The following is a 17747-nucleotide window of genomic DNA, read 5'->3' as shown; positions in this document are numbered from 1 at the left end:
GATGACTCAAAAACTGTCTTAGAAAGTGTTTAATATACCTTCTGTTATTCGTTACCAGAGTATGAAACCTAACCCTAAATTAAGACACTGCAAGTATTATCTATCCTGGACAATTTTCATTGATATCCTGAATAACGTTGATAGATCCTTAAAATACCCTGGCCTGATCCTCACAATATCCCATAATAAAAATAATGCCAGTCTGTTAGAGAAGCTCCATCCCTCTCAGTGGCATAGCGGTATGTTCAGGACTTACACGGCAAGAATCCGTGTTTTGATATCCTTGTTGGGCAGAGCACAGATAGTCCATTTGTTTAGCTGTGGACTTAATTACAAACTGTTGGAAAAGCGATATAAGTATACAATGTAAAGTGGTTTTGAAGCACGTTGTGCTATGTACGAGCTTTCGTGATATGCCCGCATGGTCAGATGCTTAGGGTGTTCGACTCGTAATCTGAGAGTCACGAGTTCGAATCACCGTCACACCAACATACTTGCTCTTTCAGCAGCAGAAGCGTTATAATATTACGGTCAATCCCACTTTTCGTTGGTAAAAGGGTAGCCCAAGAGTCGACGGTGGGTGGTGATGGCTAGCTGCCTTCCCTCTAGTTTTACACTGCTAAATTAGGGACGGCTAATGCAGATAGCCCTCCTGTAGCTTCGCCCAAAATTAAAAGAAACAAACAAACTTTTCATGACTAAAGCTTTTTCTTTTCAATATGCCTCTGGTAAAACTGACTTGTTTTAGGGACAAGTAACTTTTCAGAAACGAGCAGTGTACTCATTGTATTCACATTGTACAAAGAAAGTTTCCCGTAATTACATACTGGATCAACATTTAGAATTAACGTTTTAAAGAAGAGCTAACACTAACTTCGGACACTTAGTGGCAAATCAAGTGGTTTCTAGGGTGTATATGTGCGCGAGATCATAACAAAAATACTTTTAATTCGTTCATATACATTTAAGATATGCTATAGTTAGCCTAAGCTATTTCTGATGATCCTAGGCTTAGGAGAACATGGAATTTGTTAAGTGTAAGTGATAGAAGACCCTAAAGGTAAAAGTTGACACTGAACAAACCGAGTCACTGATTGAACAGTGATCCGAGTATAGCAGAGAAGGGTTGAACTTATTTCTTTCCTAACCAGATTTGAGATTCACAAACAGCGTTCGAAATCTAGATGTTTGGTTGTCTCTTTATTTGTCACATTAAAACAATAACTATCGTTCGGGTAAAGTTGAAACTCGCATGATTAAAAGGAAATCTTTCCCAGAATAGAAAAAGCGTTGTCAGTTCATATATATATTCAATCATAAGTTAGCTACAACTAGTATGGCTATTGGAGTAGAAAACTTTAGACACACATCGGGAATTGGTCACTAGGCAACAGGCAAAACACGATGAAGTTCGCTCTTCACAAATATGCTTCTGATACACAACTCACCTTTGTACACGTTTAAATATACAGTCGTTTTCCTATAGTTACAGAAATTGTTGACGAAACTGGATACGTGTTTATAATTTCATCGTGTGAAAATCTTATTTTGAGATTGGAATAAACTTGAAGGTGTGGTTAATTTTATCATCATAAACTCTTTGCTTGATTTTGAGTTTACGTAAATTACCGTTTCATGGAACGTGTTGTTTGTGGACAATTAAAAAAATGTTTTAAATTTGCTCAAACAAAATAATAAATTTGTGAGAATACCCAAGTCTGGCGTAGCCTATATGGTGTTAGACCGATGGGTCCGTGATACAAGACATGATGCCTGTAAACACGCTCAACATTTTCAGCTGTGTATGTATCGTACAGTTAACAATAACTTCCGTTATTTGGTACAAAGAACTGAACAAAGCCCTTGTAGTGGCGGTTGTTGTAGGTTTGTCGTTATTTGAAAATTAGTGACATAGTTTCTGACCTGGCCATCTATTCCATCTACTCACCAGGTAGGTATCTAACGTGTATACTTTCAAGAACTAAAGCTTCAGTACACGTTTCAAGGAATGCTGACTTATTTCATTAATATGGAGAGAGACGAAATCAGTCATACATTTCACAACTTTAAGAAACATGGACCATTGATCGTGTTTTATTCAGGAACCAGAAAGAGTTCCAATAACTTTGGTGTTTCTACTCCAATAAAATCAAAGTTTGTACAGGTAGTAGGGACATAAACAGAGCGGAAAACATCTATGACTGTTAACCTCACATCATACCAGAGGTTGTCTTCTTTAAGTTTCTGATATATAGGATACAAATAACTTTTTATCTTCTTCATGAAGGCTACCTTCTACTGAATGTCATCTGTTATGTTGTACATCTATGTAAGCTGAATACGGTCAACAACAGCACAAAGAGCCATCTCTGGGACCACAAATGACCTATCAGATTTCATTGAGTATTTCACTTGCGTGGTTTCGAAACACAGTACTGATAAGACCCAGGAAATTGTCAACAGTAAGACAAACCGTCAACCTTCTGTTATTGCTGTCTATGGAATTTTTATCGCTGATATCTATATATCTGTGTGTGTGTGTGTGGCTTATTGTGTTACCAACAGTTACAGGCGATCCTGCTTGATTATAGAAGTACATTATGCAAATATAATAATAAGTTGGAAAACAACGGTTTATGATCATAACGAAGCGGTTTATTTTATGGTGGATCATACGACACGTTTCGACAGAACACTGGTTTGTTTTCTTTAGGCAAGATCTGTGGGATTCTGGTGCATTTAGAAATTATACAGTCTATATACAGGGTATTCGGAAAGTCACTGTGCAGTTTTCTCTGTTAATAAATATATAAGTGCACAGTGACTTTCCGAACACCCTGCAGTATAAAATATTAATATCAATAAGTTGCACGTGTTCTTAATACACTAACAACTTCAAGTTGAAAAATGTCACGGATCATATCCTAAGAAGACAAACCAAAGTTTTGTAAAAACGTTTAGTATATTTTCTAAAATATGTATCACCTAATGGTTCTTATAAATCGTTTTTGCCAACTTATTACTAGGCCCGGCATGGCCAGGTGGTTAAAGCACTCGACTCGTAATCTGAAGATCGCGAGTTGGAATCCCCGTCACACTAAACATGCTCGTCCTTTCAGCCGTGGGGGCGTTATAATGTTACGGTCAATCTCACTTTTTAAATGCTCCACCGCTAGTACAGCGGTAAGTTTACGAATTTACAATGCTAAATTCAGGGGTTCGATTCCCCTCGGTGGGCTCAGCAGATAGCTGTTGTGGCTTTGCTATAAGAAAAACACACACTTATTACTATAAGCTATCTTTTACTACCCAAATTAAAAACACTTGTTTGAAAATACATTAAAACTGAAATCAAAATGGAATTGTAGTGAAATTTTATTTAACATTAAGGCCAAGTTCGCAGGCCTAAGTAAGGCCTTTGGAGGAAAAAGATTAAGCCAGATCCACGACGACTGCAGTATGTTAGATACATGTACATGTATCTAAGAGGGGAATTTTCTGTTTTTTTATTAACTGTAGACTCGTAATCTGAGGGTCGCGGGTTCGCATCCCGGTCGCGCCAAACATGCTCACCCTTTCAGCCGTGAAGGCGTTATAATGTGACGGTCAATCCCACTATTCGTTGGTAAAAGAGTAGCCCAAGCGTTGACGGTGGGTGGTGATGACTAGCTGCCTTCCCTCTAGTCTTACACTGCTATGTCACGGACGGCTAGCACTGATAGCCCTCGAGTAGTCTTGTGCGAAATCCAAAACAAACAAACAATACAGTGGATGGTGGTTCAGAGTTATTTAGTTATTTTGAATAACTGGTTGGGTCCCTTTACTCTAGTATTACTTGTCTGCTAGGCTACTAATTAGTTCCTTACCTTCATATTTGGGGCTGGAATGCCAATTTCAGAAGATAAGTTTATTTTACATACCCCCAAATGGTGATATGTTATTATTTTGATTTCTTCTTTTTTACTTTGGAGAGCAGTCACAATTGTTTGCTGAAAGTAAAGGGTGATATAGATGTGGGACGTTATGGGCTCGAATACCCACATCTCGCTCTCCTAATTTCAACTGATTTTGATTATTTTATTGCTCTTGAATTTCTTCATATGAGACTGGCGAGTGGAGGGTAAAACTGACAGTCAGTGTTTCCAACCACAATGTGGTTTCTACGCCATCAGTCAGTGTTTCCAACCACAATGTAGGTTTTACGTCATCAGTCACTTTCAAAATCTAAAGTACAGTTTATATATCACATTATAGCCTGTATACTGGGGATCCTTTTAATTGGTGCAGCGTCTTTGGTTTTTGTTCGGATTTATTTTTGTGCTTATTACAAATATATGTTATACAATATATTAATTATAGAAATGTAAACTAATTTGTTATCGATAAGTGCTATACCTATGAAACGTTATAAATGCAAAACTATGCCATGCAAATTAAATATCGAACTGTTTGTTTATTTTTTGTTTAAAGTTAGCTACACAAATACACAATGGGCTATCAGTGGCTGCCCATCACGCTTACCTAAACTTATTTTCTAGCATTATAAATCCGCAGAAATATAGAAGTGAAAGCCATTGAGTCATTGTTTAAGTAACACATACCGGCATAAAACATAGTGGAGTTTTATACAAGTAAAAAAAATAACGTATTTAAAAATGTAAAATATTCCATATATCTGAAATCTTATTTTATAATAGAGTAAAACTACATTTACTAAAATCATAGTGTGTTGTCCTTTTCAATCATAAGATACTTTTAAAGTGACTCTAAAAGCGAAAACTATAAATGTAGTGTAATATTATGAAAAGATCAATATTGACACTTCGTCTTGTGGTGATAGCATCACTTCTAGCAATTCGCCCTCTGACATTAGTGACATGATCATATTATGCTGCCTGAAAACAGCCTTGTGTTTGAAAAACATGGGTTTTCATATTAAGTATTTTAAAAAAAAATTTGATATTAATTTTGGTTATTACTCCAACTTGTATATTAATTAATTTAATTTTGCATATCACATACATATCCATCACCTTATTAATTTATTAATATTTAATTAAATAAAGTATTACTTAGATATTCATTAATAATTTGCACTTCACCATATATTAATCACATTATTAATTAATCTTTAATCAATAAATCTCCCCCAGTAACACCTCAACCAACCTCCCTCCTGGTATCGTCCTTTGGCAGATGGTACATGGCCAGCAAGATCTGCTCACATCTCTGATGATTCCTGGGCAATGGTCATAATCTATCTGATGTCTTCTTTGCTCTTAGGTGTCCTTGCACAGTCAACTCGTGAATTTGTTCCATCAGTTGAGTCCTGTATTCTGTTGTTTTGATTTGCTGCACTTCCCCAGGATAATTTCTCTGTTTGATTTGGTGCAGCAATTCCTTCTAATACTCTGCTCTCTAAGTGCTTTACCCATTTGTCTTCTGCTCGATTTTTTCCCATATTTTGTCACAAAGATTGTGCAGTGAAAAGTGTTTCTTTTACGCTTTCTTCAATTCCTGCAAACCTACATTCGTGATATCATATCTTGACCTTTGTAAGATGTTCGTGTTATGTTTGCTCTTATTTTCTTGAGTTCTATTGGTGACTGCCAGTGCTTCTTCGTTTATATATATATATGTTTTCATACATATAGTCTTTGGTAGGTCTGATATAGCACTCCTTTTGTTTCTCTATTCTGTTGGTACCATCTCGTTTGTCTTTTGTTAAATTTTCTCCCAGGTATTGTCCCAAAGTTTCTGCAATGGAAGGACTTTTCTTTTATGATTTCTTCAGTTCCTACAAACCTACATTCGGGATGTCACCTTTTTCACACTTGTAAGGTCTTGATGTCTTGCTTGCTCTTCTTTTCTTGACCACTAGTGGTGACCACCAATGGTTCATCAATCTTCTTTCGGTCTGGTATCTGAGTTTCCACTAGCTGGTATGTTTTAAACAATTTGGTCAAATGTGGATGTTTTATACTGTTGTCTCCAGGTCTCCCACATAATATAATGCATTTATCTTTATTTTCTTATGGGACACTTTCTCATTGTCCCATCAATAAGTACACACACACACACTCACATGTATAGTTTGCCTCTCATTTGGTCATAATATAGTAGACTGGTTCTCACTACTGCAAACAATTTCTTGTAGGCACTTCACTCTTTTGTCCCCAACATATTCTTCACTCACTGGCATGTTGTGTTTTGCTGGTACTTCTGAATATCTGTAACACGCTCCAATCACTATTGGCACTGTTGATCCATTTGTTAACTTTAGTTGATTGTTAATCGTGTACTGATTAACCATGGAAATAGAACTTCCTTCTCATAGTAAATCTGACATCTTTTATTGATTCTCTTTCTTTTGGCAGCAGCATCTATGTTGACAGTCAAACTTTCTAGTTTCTTAACAACACCATCTATAGAAGTTGCTATAGCAGTTTATACTGAGATTTCTGATGTTGCTTGTTAGTAATGGACTTCCATTCCTTCGCAACGTTACATATTTTATAAAAATATAACATTTCTTTACCCATTTGTCTGTTAACCCCATGTAACCTTTGGTAGACTCCTGTTTCTAGTCAACTACCAGTTTTTGTTTTAAATAATAATCTCTTCAAAATAAGACAAACGTATGTACAAAAATTATTTACACCATGAAATATCACAGTTGTATCCCAAACTCTAAATAATTAATCTTTATTTTCAAATATCCACTTGGGCTGATTCAATTACCTAAGAATATAATTGACAATATAAACTATTTTACTCACAGTACTATTAGTAAATTATTCACTCAGTAAGTACCCCATGAGTTACAACAGTTGTATCATAACTTTAAAAAATTGTCTACTTCTCATCAAAATCCACAGAGAATGGTTCAATTAATATAGATCCCCCTTTTACAATACAAATTATTATATTCATTAAACTTTGAAACTAACTTTATCATATCGCTCGATATGGTTAATTATTCTCACACCAGCTAACTTCACGTTTTCTCTCATTGACTAATTTTCTGAGAAAAGAACAATTTTTCTCAATCTAGCTCACAGTTGGTTGGTAGCCCATATACTTATAAATTGTTCATTGAGGCCTCAAACTTTCTGCAAACTACACAGTGACGTTTGAGTGTAACAATACAAACTTGAGTTAACATCAAAAATACAGTAACTTGGCGTCAATAATTGACTCACACAATGTACGACACTTACCACGTTGGACCCGGCATGGCTAAGCGTGTTAAGGCGTGCGACTCGTAATCTGAGGGTCCCGGGTTCGCATCTCCGTCGCGCCAAACCTGCTCGCCCTTTCAGCCGTGGGGCGTTATAATGTGACGGTCAATCCCACTATTCGTTGGTAAAAGAGTAGCCCAAGAGTTGGCGGTGGGTGGTGATGACTAGCTACCTTCCCTCTCGTCTTACACTACTAAATTAGGGACGGCTAGCACAAAGCTACTCGAGGGCTATCAACGTGGTAAATTTGTTTGTTTCCCACGTCATACAACCAAACTTAAATAATCACTTTCAACATTCTTGCTATTATTATTTTTAAATTATTAAATATTAACTCACCAAATAAATTAAATAATAACTATTAAACTAAACAGTTTTGTATATCCAAAAAATATTATTGATTTGAAATCATTCTTTCCCCAACTTGTGTGTCTACAGTGAAGTTATAATTTATAAAGCTTTTGTAATACATAATCATTTTCTTTGAAACAAACATGGATTTTTAAAGCGATAAAACAGGCAATTTTTAAATACTCTATAACTTTTTATTTTCTATTTACACAGATTTTATTTTAATTTGTTTATTGATGTGAAGTTTGTGAAAATTCGGGACAAGAAAACATAAATCGAGTTCCACTGTCTCTTATTAGTGAAGAAAATCGTCTGATCATAGAATTTCTTCTATTGTTGTCTTGCATCTGGCTTTCTAATTCGGTTAAACACTAGTCAAAAAATTATTGTGGATCTAAATATGTTTCAGGAGCTTACGTTTCTCAATTTTCTATCTACTCTAGTCCTCAGAACCCTCTGAATCTGATGATTTCCTTTCGTGAAAAAATCTCGCAGTTCTTTGAAGTAAAGAGGTCTCATTGATTTATATTTCGTAAATTTGTTGTAACGTCTACAATGTGAAGGTACCTTCTTCCTTTCAGTTGACAGAGTTTCCGATATATATGAGATTATTGGTTGATAATAATGAGGCTGTGTTGATATAAAATATTTTGTATCAGATCCTTCAAGACTCGTGATAATGTTTGTTATTTTACTTGAGGCATTACTATTTTGAATGTCCTTCCTATTGGTAAAAACATTCGCCTTTGTTTCTTTCTAAAAATAACAAGAATCAGGATAGGTTGATGTTAGTTTTCATAATATAGAAATTACCTCCTGGAAATTAATACAATGAAACTACCGATAACTGGGCTATATAAATTTAGTGGATATCAATTGAAATACATTTTCGAACAACACTTTTATTGAAATATCCAAATTTTGAGCAAACTGATTGACTCTCTAAATTGATTTCTAATAAGTAAAAAGGGAAGGTAATGTTTATCTTATGCATATCGAAATATTTACAACTTTACTTCGGGGAAAAACTCTGTAGAAAGTATGATATGTTTCCAGTGTTAAACAGAATAAAATGTAAACAATTACTAACAAGCGTTATTAGAAATTTGAGAATTTCAAAAATAATCAAACTTAAAAAGAAATTGAAATAAAAAAACGTTGGTACTAACAACTATACTTTTGAGAATGATAAATTGCGTGATGTATATTTTAATTTAGTTGCTGCAATTATCGAGAATTTCACTCTACATTGTTTTTTGTTGGTTTTTTATCAGAAAACTTCAAAACGGACTATCTGTGTCTGCTCACCAAACAATTTTTTACACTTAAAACTAAAACCAAACAACGTTTTACACTTAAAACTAAAACCAAATAACGTTTTACACTTAATACTGAAACCAAACAATGTTTTGCACTTAAAACTAAAACCAAACATCTTTTACACTTAAAAGTATAACAAAACATTTTTACAATTTAAACAAAAACCAAACACCTTTTTACACGTAAAACTCAAACAAAACATCTCTTTACACTTAAAAGTATAACAAAACATTTTTACAATTTAAACAAAAACCAAACACCTTTTTACACGTAAAACTCAAACCAAACACCTTTTACACTTTGATACCAGACTTTTAGAGTTATAAGTCTTCGTTCGTATTACTTGGCTCCACCAGATGCCCTTAATCTATGTGTGCCTTTGTATTTAAAATTCGAATATTTTAATATTTGTTTGGAAGCAGTTTAACATCGAGATGGCGCTGCGAAATTCATCAATATCGATTTGAACTTAGGCGCGAAAAGAATACACACACAACAATAATGATGCTTCATAAAAAGTAAAATAAAATACATTTTTAACTTTATGTGGTGCGTAAATGAGTCCAGTGTTTTTAATTAGAAAGTTTCTAGCTAGCATAAATGTAAACTTGTTAGAGAATTTCTACTGTTTAAAATCTTGGCATGACGAAAGGGGTGTTTGAACATCAGATAAGATACATCAAAGTTCTACAGTTATCAAGCAAAGAAAATTTGGCTAATGTCGGTTTGTTAAACAGCAAAAAGAAAATAAGCAAATATAAATGTCCCGGCATGGCGGGGTGGTTAAGGCGCTCGGCTCGTAATCCGAAGGTCGTGGGTTGAAATCCCCGTCACACCGAACATGCTCGCCCTTTCAGCCGTGGGAGCATTATAATATGACGGTCAATCCCACTATTCGTTGGCAAAAAAGAATAGCTCAAGAGTTGGCGGTGGGTGGTGATGACTAGCTGCCTTTCCTCTAGTCTTACACTACTAAATTAGCAGTTTTAGTATATGAAGGATGGAAGTCCTCACATTATACATCATACGTATACATGTCTCTCTACTACTAAATGGAATGAGTACAACCCAACTTTACGAGGTAATGACTCATAAACAGAGTCATGCAGTACAAATTTATAGAATAAACATTTATTAATGGTTTGGAGACGGCTTGAATGGTAATGAAAGAAAAATACTCTTATATACAAGTACCAGTCCCTGGACGGAATTTACGTAAATTCATAATTAATGAAAAGTTATTTAACGACATGAAAAATTGTCTCCCCTTATATGTAACCAGATCAATGAAACCATGAGATAAAATACTGATAAAACGCCTTCCTTTCCCCGTAGCGGGCTTAGAACCATAATTTGAAACAGCTTCTATCCAAGTGGAACGGTTTTAAAATGGTCATATTAGAAGCATCTTTCATATATCTTCCCAAATGTTAATACAGTAGAAAATATGTAATTTTACAATTTTGTTGTTCATACATTTCACTTTATACTTTGAGTACATGGATTAACAAGAATATCAGGTTATACTTTTTGTTGCTAAGCGACATGGCATAAAGTTGTTGTTGTATACCTATAACAGGTCAAGATTCATCCGTAACTGTGTCAATAGCGCAATAACTGTGAAAACACATGACTCATAAAAAGAGCCAATAGAGTACAACAATTTCGAAAATGTTTTGAGATGTCTGCAATGATAAAGAAGAAACCTGTATTATATGTATATATCTACACACAACGTCTCGAGAAGCTAGTTATCAAGTATCCATTTAAACCGACTGCAATTTCCTTCTAAAAATCGATACCATTAAATTGAAACGTTTCTTATAAGGTGGAAGATTAGAGTGTAAAGTTTATAGCCTTAATACATTATATTTATAACGGTGTCTAAACTTCATGCAGAACACCAGCATAAAAATGTATAGAAAGTAAGTAAACATATGTGACTGAAGGTATTTTACATTCTTGTTATGTTCGTCTATTTGTGCTCTACCCACCACAGCTATCGACAGCCGGTTTCTAGCGTTGTAAGTCCCAGACACTCGGTATGAAATAGTGAAATGTGATGACATTTCCCGTTATCACAATACTTACTTTAGGAAGATGTGAACCCTGGACTTTTTTGCCCTCTTTCTTTTTACACTTTACATTTTCTTCTCTCTCTATCAACAGACTGATCTTCATCATTTGTGGTACAAGTGAATATTTATTTTTTTCTATAATGAATATTTAATTTTTTTCTATCATCTTTATTTGTGTTCTGTGTTCACTAATTTTACTGTTTCACATCCACAAGAATTGCACTTCCAAATAATGACACTACAAAAGAAAAGCGCTAATAAATAACATGGACGATTTAATTTGACTCTTATTTGTACATTAGTGTTATGTCATTAAAAATGGAATATAATTATAATCTAGAAATAATAATATTTAACAACGACAGCCACAGGGACGTTCTCTCCCAGTGGAACGCCAGGTATATGAACATATAACACTAAAATAAATGGGTTCAGTTCCCACGGTGGACATGGCAAGTTGACCCCTGCTGCATCTCTTTAAAATAAAGATAACAAATGTAAACAGGAATAAAATGTTATAGTTTAAGAGGGATAATTGAATAATTATTATACTCGCTGATAAATTTCAATTTTAAGACCATATTGAAATAAACTGAAAATCATTAATTAGTTAAAGAATTTTTGACACTCAAGTATTTCTACTGACACGCACAGTACCTTATTGTATTTACATATAAAAAACAGGTTGAACAATAACATACTTACAAGGAATGTTTTTCATCAGAAGAACTTGTATTATTGTAAAAAGTGATCCACAATTTAAGCTTTAAGTGAATCTCCACAGTTAAAATACACTTTATTGTAAACTAATGATGCTAATGTCCCATTATATATTTCTTTTTAATGTAGCGTTTGTAACCTTTTGATTATTTATCATTCTAATTAAAATAAAGTAACTAATATTTTTGTATTTCTCAGCCCTTTAAATTCATTATTAAGTATATAAACACATCGTTCAACTATTAATAATATAGAAATTATATTAAGATATATTCAACAAAACATAAAAATATACTGTTTTGTTCTTGCCTTAAAGCAATTAACAAAAGTGGTATTCCTACTGCAGCAGTTACCAATGGAATCGTATGTTTTGACATGGATGGTGCTGAAATGGAAAAATACAAGTTAAAAAGAAAGTTAGTTAAGTGCAATTTGTTTTTGTTATATGATAGTATTGGAGGAGGCTACGTTTCATTTGGTATACTTACAGTGAAAATAACAAGATAACCACAGCGTTCTGAGTTAGTGGAATCGAAGAAGTTCCACTCTTTATTCAAACACGTATAAGTTTAATGCACATGGATAAAACAGTACAGGTAAAGAAGTGTAAAGTATCACTTGAGATTAACTTTCTTCCTTGATAATCCAAGTAAAGATATTTACTTATCATATCTTATGACAACCACATACACTGACTGTGTTTTCATATCAAATCAGGATGATCATTTGATGCGTCACGTGACTGACCACCATTACATCAGATATATATATATTCGAAACAAGACAAAAGGTAAAAGTAACGAGTTCTCAGACTTCCAAGGATGTATGATTGTCGACACTGACTTACTTGCAATTTCCAAACTGAATACTGTTTATATGTTTCACTATTCAAAGAAATCTCTAATTAGTGTCTAAATGAACTACAAACGAAAGATAATATATTGGAAAACTATCGGTAACAATTCAAAGGTAAAGTACATGGACGGTCTTTTTGTTGTAAACAAATCTAAAACTTTGCTCTACTCAACCAGTTTTTATAAAATGGTCAAGATTTAAATAATACAACAATACTAGGAGAAGGAAAATACTTATGACATACAATTACTGGTCCAAAAACTTACTTCAGACAACAGAAAAGCTCAAACTGTGAACAGTGAATTAGTGGGAATGATAGACGTGGTTTGGTGAATCATGTTTTACCTGAGTTGCTATGAGTGGTGAAATGGTAAGAGGTTTATTATTTAGAATAGAAAATAATGTCCACAGTGTACTGGAATATTATAAGAGATCGGGTTTTCACACATTACTACATTTTTTACCTTCATGAATAAGGGATTGAAGAAATTTAATGGGAAGAAAGAACAACACGCGTCAACACAAACATCGTCACAGTAATATTTTTCCATCACGACATTTTGTCACCAACCTTACCACACTTATTATCTCATGTTAAAGGTACGTTTTACGTAATCTTATATGTAGCATAACTTACTTTTCCTTGGAGAAGGAACGTATGTTTCTTCCTCCGTTCCTGGTTGACTTGGATCTAAGAAAAAAAGCTTGAAATGTTTACAATGTTAACAATTAAAAATAAAATAATGGATGAAGTATATAATAACTAATTTACTGCTTAGTTTGTTGAAAACAGTTTTTCCTTTTTCGATTTATTTAAAAAATTATAATTCACAAATACTGATCACACATATAAACACTTTAAAGGAAAGCACAACTTACAACACAGGTTATTTCTCAGTGTGAGTCCTTCAGGACATTGGTAGTTTTCACTAGGTTGTACGCATGCTAAAATAAAGTATAAGATGGTTCGTAGTTCAAGTATTGTTGACATAAGAAATAATATTTTTGCACTGTTTATTTGTAATTTAGCACAACACTACATCATAGGCTATCTATGCTCTGCCCATCAAGGATATCGAAACCCGGTTTCTAGCATTGGAAGCACGCAGACAGTTTGCTGGGCCACTAGGGGAATTTTTTGACCTGATATGACACTTTAGGCTCATAACAAATTATTAACTACTTTTCTTCGTGAAAGCTCATATATTGCAAATCCTGTAAGGTATAAACAAAATCTAACAAATATAGTTGATGGCTTATCTTGCTCTTTATCTATTGTATCGTAAGTCATAGGAGGTTTCAACTCAATGTCTTATTTTGTATAGGTAGGTCTTGTTCAGGTTTGTGAATGAAAAGGATTTGTACAATTTTAATAATATAATTTACTAATTTTTTAAAAATATTATTAATTTGACCTGTCCATACTTTTAGTGTGAATTAATGTTCTTTACTCCCTTAAGGGTGAGAGAAGCAGACAAGAAGAAAAATATATTTTCAGCATTAAAAAAGAATCAACCAGACAAGAAGTTGGTAGAAACCGCCCTAAAACAGCTCAGACAGTTAACATCAAACAGTGATTAGTATAATTGTACTTAATTCTTCCCTTTGTTACATATTTTGGTTTCCTATAATTACTGGCTTGATGGAAAGTATCCATTCATTTTTTTGTGTGTTTAATGAATTAGTAAAATGTGACTGTTCAATGTCAACATTGATATCAATTATTCTGAGAAGTGACTGAACCAGGCTTTCAGTTAACATTAATAAAATATAAAGATTCTTATTATTACCACAGTTTTGTTAAAATGGATAGTTCTAGCAGCAGAGCTTACCATATTAATGTCTGTCACAGAGGGAACTTAGACCAAGAAGTGCATTTTCTACTTATTTCTAACAAAATGTATTGACCAGTTTTGGATTGTTTGGCTATATAGTTTTAAAATTTTGTGAGAGACAAAAACGTTTGTGACACTAAATTATTAAAATTATTTGACCCATATGTTGCTTTATTTCTCAGTTTTAAATCACTTTTTGTTTAGCCCATTTATTGTGTTATAGAATAGGGAATCAGTGTGATTCTGCAGGAAGTTTGATGTTATAAATAAATTGTGATCATAACACAAATAATAAAAATGATATTAAACACGGGTCAGTGTAATAGTTCTCTCTAATTTTCCATTTGATTTAATAGCTAGCTCATAACTGTTTGGTCTCAAGGTAATATATAGATAGTAGCAAATGAACTTGAATCATCTAATAAACTGTTGTTGTGACACAACTGAACTCCTTGTGTTTTCTGAATATAACTTAACAGCTAATTGTAAAGTTACATACAGATATTAGAATATAAACAAACCTTGTAGTCTAATAACTAGCAGCTATGATAGATCTAAATTGTCTTCTTTATGATTCAACACACTCATATAGTTGTGTTAAGAGAGTCATCTGTATAAACAATATCTGTAAAGATGTGTTTTCAAAACAAACACCAAGGGCCTTTATGAGATTTTTAGAATGGTAGTTAATACAGTTTTTCATGTGTGGTCCCAGTTATTACTGGAAGAAACATTTTCATGTGGATGCAAAGTAAAATTGCCAATGTGGAATATGGTGAAGTAAAATGGTAAGTAGACAATACAGGAGAGAACAGTTAGTATTATGTACAATATTTTAGGTATAGTTGACTGGTATGCTGTAACATAACGAAGGGGGCTAAGAATACATTGTGTTATAATAATCCAAAAATGGCTGAATGATTGTTACTTTACCACAACTGCTGCAACCTAATAGCAGACACTAGAAAAACACAGGACTATGACAAGGAAAAAAATGATTATGTGATTGTTACCCTGCTAATATGGTATACTCTAATATAGTGGGAGATGCTAAAAACAAACAAACAGTACTACAACCATGAAAAAGTGGCTAAATGATTGTCACTGTGCTGTACCTTGATGTTGCTATAAGGTGACTGTTTTGTGGTGCTAAATAATTTGACAAAGTTGTTTACCAAACTAATGCAGAAGAGCATATGATGTTACTACTATAGAATAATTCAGTTTGTTTGTAACATATACAAAACAAATATGTCTGTGGTAATATTACAAAGTATTATAATTTGTATAAACAGACTTTTCATCCTCTACTTACATCAGACAGTTATAGCTGGTTTTTACTCAATATTAAACATATTTATATGCGTATCTGAAAGCCAGTGTTTAGTTTATTTTAAATAAATCTCACACATCTCATGCTTGTAAGAAATGTTTGGTAGGATAGTCTACAAATGGGAAAATGACTTTTAAAGATTCTTAAAAATGGGAATAATGTTTGACATGTTTCTCTAATAATTTGACACTGAAAGAAGTTAGTTGTGCTTAACTTTTATGAAACATTTAAAATTGTGCCTTTTACTTGTCATATAAGTGTGCTACTGGTTGAATTGTAATTGACTAATTAGATAAAATAATTATTAGTTATGTTGTACTGTACATTTTAGGCTCATAATGAATGACACATCATCAGGTTATTATGGGGTATAATTTTCAACAGTTTTGTACTTTACATTAAATAAACCCCACTATCTGGTAGATGGTGTAGTTAAATACTTTTCCTTTGCAAAGAGGTTTTAGTGGAATAGTCCATTGCAGTTAATAATAAGATAATATAATTTACTTTGTTTGTGTGAATAATACATACTTCATGAAAATATGTTAAGATCCATTTTTTCATAATTACAGTCATTAAGTGTTGCTTTTAATTAATATCATTCATGCTCTTTCATTTATAGATTTGACTGCTCATGGGAGATGTAATTAAACATTAAGGGGTCCTTTTTTTCTCTCTAACACTATACTGTTTCCCTTCTGTTTGTTTGTTACATGAAATAGAAATACCAATTTTGAAGGTCCCAAACTTGTAGATGTTTACAGCACTAGAAGTACTAGTAAACATTTGTTAATGAAGAATTTTTGTAACATTACTCCTCTTACTGATTGTAAACAGAAGGCTCAGTACATGTGATTTACATATTATTTTCTGTCAGTACAAATATAGTACTACATCATGTTTTTTTTTTTAATTCATGGAATACCTATTGTGAATCATATTAGATATTCAAGAGATTCAGACAAATGAAAAAGGTACAGAGCAATATAAAATTCTAGCAAAAGATAGTCATGTTTAGATAGTAAAAAACTTTCATGTTTTGTTTTTGTTGTGAAAAAAAGTCAGAGTGGCCTTTTAACTAATATAAAACAATTTGTTAATGATAGTGCAAGTTCCTGCGTAGGCCTTCAACAGTTACAAAGATCAGTGATAAGGGTTAAAATTTTCTATGACCATCAGTTGTCTTAAGGTTTCAGAATATTTGTAAGCTAATAACCATCATGAAGGGTGGAAACTTCTGTAAGGTATCAGCCCCTGTTTCTTAAATGTTTTTACAAAAACTCACAGTTGTTTACAATCCATTTTGTCAGGTTAAACTTCAATGGTGCATCATGATTCAAACTGCTTACTCTTGAATGTTCACCATATAGTTGTTTCTTGTCCCAGCCTTTTGTGTTACTTTGTTTTGACCAAAGGCAATTTTTTTTTCAGAATAGTATGCTACTGTGGACATGAATAATGTGTGTAAATATGTGTATATTGATTTGACGTTTTGAACTATGAAGTGCTTGTTTATGTTCAGTTTTACACTTCTGGAAACAGCTAAAACCATTTAACTGAATTGGGATTTTAACACTCGTTAAAGGTTATAAAATTTGATAATATTGTCATGCTTTTGCTTTTGTGTAAATAATAAAAATCTATCAGAAAAACTAACTTTAAAACATAATATTTACAAGTACATTTCAAATAAAACGAGTCAGAACTGTTTTTTTTGTGTTTAGAAAATATTTTATTAATCATTATAAACTTATAACTGCTGCAAGAAACTGTATAACATACTTATTTTTCTGGTTGTGTTAGATGTTGATATTTTCAGTTTGAAGAAATCAAGTGTTGTGGAATGCTTTTTTGTTTAGTAACTAAGAAAGATATTTATCTGCATAGTATGTTGTACATTTTTGTTTGTTTGTGGGGAACATTTTTTTTCCACAAAATAGTTTATTGTAACTATCTGTCCATACCTTTCTTACTGAGTTTTTGGGAGATAGTTTGCAAGTGCCTTTTGTGTGCA

The 17747-nt window shown here is 33.1% G+C and overlaps 1 long non-coding RNA gene across 3 annotated transcripts; it reads right to left on the bottom strand.

Annotated features, from left to right (window-relative positions):
* Positions 1-8023: 8023 nt before the first annotated feature.
* On the bottom strand, positions 8024-13679 carry LOC143231616 (uncharacterized). 3 transcript variants are annotated; one of them, XR_013017059.1, is made up of 3 exons: positions 13445-13679; positions 13203-13256; positions 8024-8348 (listed from the first exon to the last, which is right to left on the bottom strand). It is a non-coding gene; the product is annotated as an uncharacterized LOC143231616 (long non-coding RNA). The 3 variants fall into 3 exon arrangements; XR_013017057.1 differs by lacking the exon at positions 8024-8348 and adding an exon at positions 11918-12095; XR_013017058.1 differs by lacking the exon at positions 8024-8348 and adding an exon at positions 12459-12594.
* Positions 13680-17747: the final 4068 nt, after the last annotated feature.

Source organism: Tachypleus tridentatus, chromosome 11 (genome assembly GCF_004210375.1).
Source record: "Tachypleus tridentatus isolate NWPU-2018 chromosome 11, ASM421037v1, whole genome shotgun sequence".
NCBI classification, from domain to species: Eukaryota; Metazoa; Arthropoda; class Merostomata; order Xiphosura; family Limulidae; genus Tachypleus; species Tachypleus tridentatus.
The sequence above is the reverse complement of the archived record's forward strand: the minus strand, read 5'-3'. Positions and strand labels throughout refer to the sequence as shown.